We start from the raw sequence: 8,267 nt of genomic DNA on the forward strand, positions 1-8,267 counted from the left end.
AAGGACAAGACGATCCACAGAAAGAACAAGGATCGACATTCCAGCACTTAATGTGCTAGACGAAAGGAGTGCCGTTGTGCGTGGGTGGATGAAGGGAGAGTGACCTAACCTGCGCTCTCTATCTTTATTCCACATGGTTATCAGTGTTGTTTTTTAAGTGGAGTAGTGCGAAATCCAGTAGAGCAAGCACACAGACAGGGGAGGAAAGGGGGGGGGGGTCTTCCTCGTCCGATCTTCGTCCTCAATCAACGTAGAATAGTGGGAAGCCCTAGGTGTTGTCGGGCTGGGGCATGAGGAGACAAAGCAACAAATAAGCCAATACGACGAACCGGTCCCAGCAGAGGAATACACCGCGGAGGAGCAGGTAAGGGAGAGGGGGAGAGAGAGAGGGAGGGGGAGGCAGACCAATGGCAGCATATTGTCTGAAGGGATTTATCGTGGCGTCTTCGTCTGTTTTTGGTTTGTGGAGTGGCATATACAGACATTGAAATGAGTTAGGCGGGAGAGAAAGAGAGCGAGAGAGCGGGGAGGAGGAGGACGAGGGCTGGGGGAGGGGATTGAATCGCTGTCGCTGCGGGCCTCAAGACACTTTTCGGGTGTGCACCGCAGATCGACAAGTTTGCAAGATTTTCTCGATTGCCTCGAATTGTGCTGGACTGCTGCAAGCAAACAGATTTATTTGCCATTTCTTATGAAGAAGAAGTGGTAATTTTTGGAAGAGTAGCCCCGGTCGGGTGTGCGTCACGATTGTGTGAGTGTGTGAGAGAGAGAGATTGAGTGAGAGGGAGAGATGGAGAGAGGGGGGGTGGGGGTGTGTTGCACCAGACTGTCGGAGTTGAGGCCTCCTCGGTCCTCCACTCCAATCACCGGTCTTCTAAAAAGGAATCTCGATTTCCGTACGCAATCCTTATAGATCTTTTTGCTGCCTACGAGGGGAAAACGTGCGTGCAGGACTTTCTGCATAAATTTACGAGAGACCTAGCTCTTGAACGTATTTCAATTCCGTACGTATTCCTTGTGATTCTACAATTTTAGACCTTAATTTGACAAGGCACAAAATGGAAATGTTTTCTGTCACCCTTCACAAGTAGTATTTCTCACGGTGTAGTGACCATCCGCATTATCTCGGCTCCCCATTATAGATTAATTACTGAGACTGGTGGGGCAGGGCAGGGCGGGGCGGGGTGTGGCGGGATTTTAGTTGTGTGGGGTTCGACGGCGAGACACCAATAATTCTGCAGGTGGCGTAGCGCCCACGTCGTGCCGTCTAAAGCGACTCCTGAAGCCCTGGACCTGACAGGGCTTTGCGTGTCTGGTGCCCCCCCCCCCCCCCCCCCCGCTCTTAACCCCACTCCACTCTCCGGAACTTCACCTACGCGCTTGCGGGCGGGCCACCCGCAGCGGTCAGCCCATACAACCTAGCGTCAATAGCGTCGCACCCATAGAGAAACGACTAGTTTCTCTATGGTCGCACCAGCGGTGACTAAAACACAGCTTACGTAATACAAGGGTCAGCGTGTGTAAGAAGATGGGCAGCTGGGGTCGTTTTGTTTTACTTTTAGACAAGTCTACAAAAAAAAGTTCCGTTCAGGAACGGATCGTGAAAGCAGATGATACGAATTCAAGAATTATTCCAGTCTATAATATTTCAGTGGAAGATCACGTTACGCATTACTTGTATAGTATATAGATAATTTACAAATCTTAATTCACATTTAATTAGGTATTCATGCATGAAAAGATTTGGGTTGTGTTCTGCGTCTCCTATACTTTGTAATGTTTTGAAGGGTCTAAGACTACGTCAGTGTGAAGAGGGACGTAGAGACAGTTTGCGAGTGATACTTTTCAATAGAGACATGGTTTGAAAATAATGTTTCTGAATTCATTTAGTTCTGTCTCTTCATAGTTACGTTAGAGTTTGAATTACCGCGCCGCGCGCGTTCCTCAGCCGAGACGGTCCGAGCCGAGCCACGAGCTGCGCCTCGAGCCGAGCGGCGAGCCGAGTCTGCCGGAGGGAGGGGGTAGAAGGGAGGGGGGAGCGTCTGGCTGGGGCACGGCGGGCGGCGGGAACCTCATCGCGCGCCCCTACACACACTTTTGGATGACGTCATGCCTGGTGCCTCTCAGCGCTCCACATGAGAGTACAAGCAATGATACATAGTTAAGTAAAGTATTATTGATTTCAGTTGAGTATAATGTATCATCTGCTAAAAATGCGTCTTAGAAAAGTGTAACACTCGTACAGAAATAATGTAGCACGCACAACACGCACGCAAAAATTAAAGTAGGAGGGTTTATAGGACAGGTTCAAACAGAAGGCGCGTCCAGAGCAGATCGTACTACTATACGCTTATAACTTTGCCCGAAGTTAGATTATGGCTTTCGGGCGGATGGGAGCAGAGAAAGAGTAAGCTGTGAGAACAATGTTGCAGCCCCGGCCAGAGGCGGCGGCGGGCCAACCCGGGGCCAGGCCAGGCAGCAGGGCCAGCGCAGGGGGCTGCAGCAGGCAGCGGGAAGTGTTAACGTTTTTCTCTGTCTGTTCTCCTTAGGCCTTCCCGCTGACAAACATGTGCGAGTCGCGCGGCCAGACCCAGGGATCCCGTCGGCCTGACCCGGCACCCCCCCCCCCTCCCCCATCTCCCCCCCGGCCTTCTTTCCCGAAAAACAGCTGGTGCGGTGATTCTTCCGGCCGCTACCGGGGGGCTCCGGAGCACGTTCAGGACGTTTTGGTCTGTCCTGCCGCACGCTTTGCGAACTGATAAATAAATTGCCTTTGCTTTCGCAAATTATCGATAAGCATGAGTAAATCAGATGGTCGGAAGTTGTGCGAGCGCGTCGCTGCTCGAGCAAAAAAAAAAAAAAAAAAAAAAAAAAAGAACCTCGACGTGCCGTAACAAACACTTGCTTACAACCAATTTGGTGCGGCTTCGCACGCTTACAACAATCTACATAAACTAAAATTCTACAAATGAAAAATAATTTGCAAACGTGTGAACGCTGGGAACTTCATGGCAAGGTCATGACAGAGTATAAAACATAGTAATGCAAATCGATTAAAAATTTATTTTGATTTAATTTTTCTGGCTACCTAAAGCTTAGTTGTTTCTAGATTTGACAAAATGTTTCCGCGAAATGAGAGGTAACAGCGGAGGAAGAAATGTACATGGTGGCAGCGCTGTTTGAACGGTGAAAGGAAAAGTATGTTATGTGTGAGTATGAGTGACCCTGGTGTATGTGCGTGTGTGTGTGTGCGAGTGAGAGAGAGAGATGTAAGAGCTTCCTGACGGACAGTGGCGCGGGGGTGGCGGGGTGTGGCGGGGCGTCTGGTGACTGGCGAGCACATGTGTGCATGTGGCTTGACTCGAACAGCGTCCCATTGTAGTCCAGATGTGCACAATCCCGGCCCAGTGCTCCCCCCCCCCCTGCCCCCCTCACCGACACACAAGAGGCAGAAGAAGTCAGCGCGCAGGGCCTTCTTCTTCTCAACAGTGAAAATTGACACTGTTATCGTCAGAAACAGGAAACATCATTTGTGGGAGACGCAACAGGCTCTGCGTATGCGTGCGTGTGTGTCTGTGCGCGTATGTGTGTGTGTCTGTCTGACTGAGAGGTGGGTGCATGTGCGGCAGTGTTGTCTTCCGTCTTCCTTTAACGTGCAGATGGGGGGGGGGGGGGACGACAAGAGACAACGACAATAAAAAAGTTCGGGGAGATGAAGAAAAAATCTAAGCTGCCGCTGCAAATAATTGCAATATTTACAAGTGGCGCATATAAGTAATAATCTTGGAATGAACGCGCGTTGAAATCCCCTAGGAGACTTCAACTTTCCCGGAGCCAGAGTAGCGTTGGCACGGCGTGGCGTAGCGTGGCGAAGCGGGGTGGCGTGGGGCACGACGTTAGAATAACCGAGCGGAGGAAGTCGATCGGAAGCGCCACGGACGAGTAGTTTCTCTACCTCGCCGACATATCAGTTTGACGCGTCGTGCAAAACGTCACCCGCGCCCGATTTGCCATTGTCACGATGTTTTTTATTTCGGTGACGGTCACGATCTTACGACTTGCAAAGTCACAGTAATCTGTAATGTGACACGTTTCACCAACATTTGGCGACACATTTATTTGGGAAGGTCTTTTTATTTGTCACAATAATTTTGGCGACAAATTTGTCACCACCCCTTTTCTGGTGACGTTACACGGCGACAACACCATCATGGCGACATATCTGCTCGCATAATTGTGGTGACATCTCAGATGTCACCAAAAGTTTGGCGACATAAAAAAGAAGTCGCCAAAAAGGGAATGTTGCCAAGTATGGTCACATATGTCGCCAAAGAGGGGTGGCTACCAACCAAAATGTGTACAAAACTGGGACGCGTGGCGGCACTACTTGGAGGTAGGTATTTACGAGTCCAACACTCCCAAGATATCCGATTAGCATATGTTAAAACACCTTTACAAGTAATCCGACATGATGTTAAAGACTGTCAAGCGGCTTGCCAGTTGAACAGCTGCGAATGGTCATTTCAGCGATTCGGCCTGTCGAATCCTGCCGCTCCTCTGTTATTCTATCTTTTTACAACTAGAAATGCAGAGTGTAAAAGTTTCGTGCCACTTGTGTTCCGCTGTCGAAAACGATTGGCACTGTGTAGTACAGTGCCAAGCCATTATAATACACTTTCGCCTTTCCAAATGTTCTTTTTCGCTGTCAAGTTTCGACATCATCCCCTCTATAGAATGTCTATGCTCGTCCATGCCCGACTTTCACACAACGGGTCAGTCCAAGAAAAGAATGCAAACATTAAAAATCGAAAATAAAAATAAAAAAGAAGCCAGAGCCTACTTGTGCATGCCAACACACCAGATAATCCTAAATAATTTCGTTTTCTTCCAATCGGTCTCTTTTATAAAGAATTTCAATAAGGAAGCACGAAAACGCGTTTCTTGCGCCGTTTTTGACGAAACGTTAATGAGCCTTTCTCGAGTACAAGCAGTCGTCGGGATTCTGCTCCGCGTGCGCGTCGCTTCGATCTCGCAAGAGGCGGACTGCGTTATCGCGGACGACACCCGGGAGCGCCCCGCCCCGCCCCGCCCCGCCCCGCCTCGGTCCGCACCACCGCGCGGCCGGCGGGCGCACCGGTCGCATGCAGAAAACCAGTTGGCGCCCTGCGCCTACCCCGCCCCGCCCCGCGCCGCGCCGCGCAAGGTAAGTAAATTGATCCCATCTGCAGAAAGGACGGCCGTGCGTGTGTGTGTGTGCCTGTGTGTGTGTGTGTGTGTATGTGGACCCGGGCGCTGCACCGGTCAACTGGCTGCGTTTAATACTTGTCATGCGCGAGTGGCGTGGCGCTGGGCGGCGCGGCGCGGCGGGGCGGGGCGGGGAGGGGTGGGTCCCGCTCCATCGCCAGCGCGCCTGGGACGACACGGTTATAAATACCCTTCATAATTACCGGGGTGCATTTGCGCCCAGAGCGAGGGAGAGAGAAAGAAGAGGGGGAGAGAGAGGGGAAGAGAGAGGGAGAGAGAGAGAGAGAGAGAGAGAGAGAGAGAGAGAGAGAGAGAGAGAAGAGTGAGGTGTCGCCAGAGCAGTAGCTTACGATAGGGAATGCCCTCCCCGGCGCGCACACACACACACACACACACACACACCCGCTCAGAGACTCATCGACTGGCTGCCACACGTGCAATAATTGATTTTAATGATGGCTCGATTAACTCGTGACGCGGATGCGTCGGCCCTTGTCGCCGAGCCCGTCCGCTGGTACTAAAACGCGACACAGAGGGCGGTCAAGCGGGGTTTCGAGTCCGCGAGCAGGAAGAGCCGGCAGGCGACCCTCGACACTCTGCCGGGCACGACCATCCCGTCGTCCTCACATTGACGGAGGACCCTCAACGATGCAGCCTGGTTGGGATACATCCCCGGGTCTGCCTGGGACCCTCAATAAGCTGTGTGAGTGTGTGTGTGTGTGTGTGTACTCGGCACTTCGACGGGCAGGGGTCGGCGGCGTGCTCACCTGGTCCTAGGAGCAGGCCTGCTTGGCCCCCACGCGGAGACACATCGCTGCGTGCGTGGGGATCCTGGTGCACGGCGTGGTCGTGGTCCTCGTCGGCCGGGAAAGGTCGGGCTGTCCAGCGCGCGCTCGTCGCGCCCCTGGTGACGGGTGGGTGTCTCTTGACGGCGTCCTCCTCCAAGTCCACGCCGCGAAGCCGCAGCACAGCTGTCTCACTCACTCACTCGCACGCACACGCACTTTCGCGGGACTCGCACTTGTTGAGCGGGCCGAGCGGAGGCTCTGCACAGACCGACCGTGCGCCGCGCTGTTCCGAGACAGACTCCTCTCCCGAGCCGCCGCGCCGCCCGCACTGAGCGAGCCGGACGGCGCCGGCCCCGCCTTCGGCCGAGCTTCGGCTCCGCGCCGCGCCGCCGGCCCAGGGCGCGCCACCGCTCGCGTCGCGCGCAGGCCCCGCCCCCCTAGGAGGCTGCGCGGCCCCGCCCCCAGGCCCACCCCCCGGGCACCACCCCGCCCCTACCCGGGGCCCACCCGCGGCCCACCCGGGGCCCGTACCGGTGGCGCCTCAGTCGCGGCCTCGGCGCCGGCCGGGACCCACCCCCCTAGGGGCCCCCAAACTACTCGCGACAGTCAGCCGAGTCAAGACGACGACTTTCAATCAACATTTCCTATGGACACTTGCACTTAGATAGTCCCTTTGTGGCGGTCCCTTACCCCAAGGTTACACTGGAACACCACAATGGGCAATTTATCTCAAGGGCTGCTAATGAATTTTGTCGAGCTGTACACCACCTCCAAAAATACGCAAATGTTGTTATTTCTTTTGCTGTTAAAACGCCCCCCTAAACAGTTAGTAAATTATCACCGAGTCCTACCTCGCCAGCCTTTTGTTTTTCAAGGGTGAACGAAAGATTACAGTTTAGGTCAGTTTGTTTTCATTTACAAATCCATTCCCTATCTTCATTCCAATTAGTTTTTTTATATTATAAATCAACACCGTCTCACAATTTAATTCAACATAGTTTTAAAAATTCGATTAAAAAAACAACAGAATGCCTATAGTTCTATTCAAACAGAAGGTAAAAACATTCACTGATAAACACAGTGTGCAACTTCTTAAAGTTTGCAAGTGTGCAAACGCAAGGTGAATACTTGCAAGTAGTCGACACCTGTTAGTGTGTAACTGATGTCTAAGACTTTCCCACAAAGCAGGCACCCAATCTAAGGCAGCGTTCAAACAGAGGAGTTGCACACTCAATACAAGTGCACAGCTATCGAGTTAAACACTTGCAAGTGCACAACTACAGAGTTTCACTCCAAATGTCTAACTAGAATAACTGCAACTAACACCCGACTGACGCATAATCGAGTTCAGACAATATTTTAATTAACTAGTTACTAATGTTAGTTTCAGTTGTGTCTATAAGTGCAAAGTAGTTGCTCACTTATCTTATCAGTGTTGTCTTACCGAAAAGATCTCAAACGTGGAAGAGGCATGCGCTGTGCTCGATCACCCAGAGCAAGGCTGGTGGTGAAAGCCTGTCTTCTACTGTGCGTGTCAATTCGAGCTCTTTCCTCTGGAAACTTCAAATGCCTGAACCGACCGAACTGCTTTAGCGGCTGGCTGAAATGGAGGGGTTAGGTCTCTCGCTTCTGGCAGAGCGATATCGTACATCCAATCATATATATACTCCCTCTTCGAAAGCGGGTATACGTACGCTCATTTAGAGTCATTTGATGGGCGTTCATATGACTCTTTAAGCATAATCTTGGCTGAGGTAGGCCAAATTCAGGCATGTTTCCGTGATACGCGATGCAGAAATCATGTGGCTCTACATAGGCTATGTAAAAATAACACGTATCACTGCACTGAATTTCAGACGACTCCCTGAGGCCCCCGCCGCTACCTCTCGCTGGCCCAACACAGCTCCCGCTGCTTCCACAGCTCCCGCTGCTCTCACAGCTCCCGCTGCTCCCACAGCTCCCGCTGCTCCCACAGCTCCCGCTGCTCCCACAGCTCCCGCTGCTCCCACAGCTCCCACAGCTCCTGCTCCTCCCACTCACCCCACTCCCGGCTTGTACGGCTTGCTCCCGCTGCTCCATCTGCTCCCGATACTCCCGGGACTCCCTCTGCTCCCGATACACTCGCTGCTCCGCTGCCCCGCTGCCGCTGCTCCCGCTGCCGCTCCAGCTGCTCCCGCTGCTCCCGCTGCTTCTCCTCTTCCCGCTGCTCCCGCTGCTCCCGCTGCTCCCGCTGCT

The 8,267-nt window shown here is 52.8% G+C and overlaps 1 protein-coding gene across 4 annotated transcripts in view; it reads right to left on the reverse strand.

The window, feature by feature from the left end:
- The window catches only part of LOC113213621 (transcription factor SOX-5-like), a 45,249-nt gene extending 38,893 nt beyond the window's left edge, over window positions 1–6,356 (reverse strand). For all 4 annotated transcript variants that reach the window (XM_052265121.1, XM_052265119.1, XM_052265120.1 and 1 more), the window contains exon 1: window positions 6,012–6,356. The gene's annotated coding sequence lies outside the window, so the exon portion shown is untranslated. The remainder of the gene's footprint in view (window positions 1–6,011) is intronic.
- Between the last annotated feature and the right edge of the window lie 1,911 nt (window positions 6,357–8,267).

Source organism: Frankliniella occidentalis, unplaced genomic scaffold, assembly GCF_000697945.3.
Source record: "Frankliniella occidentalis isolate FOCC.00 unplaced genomic scaffold, Focc_3.1 Scaffold24, whole genome shotgun sequence".
Taxonomy (NCBI): domain Eukaryota; kingdom Metazoa; phylum Arthropoda; class Insecta; order Thysanoptera; family Thripidae; genus Frankliniella; species Frankliniella occidentalis.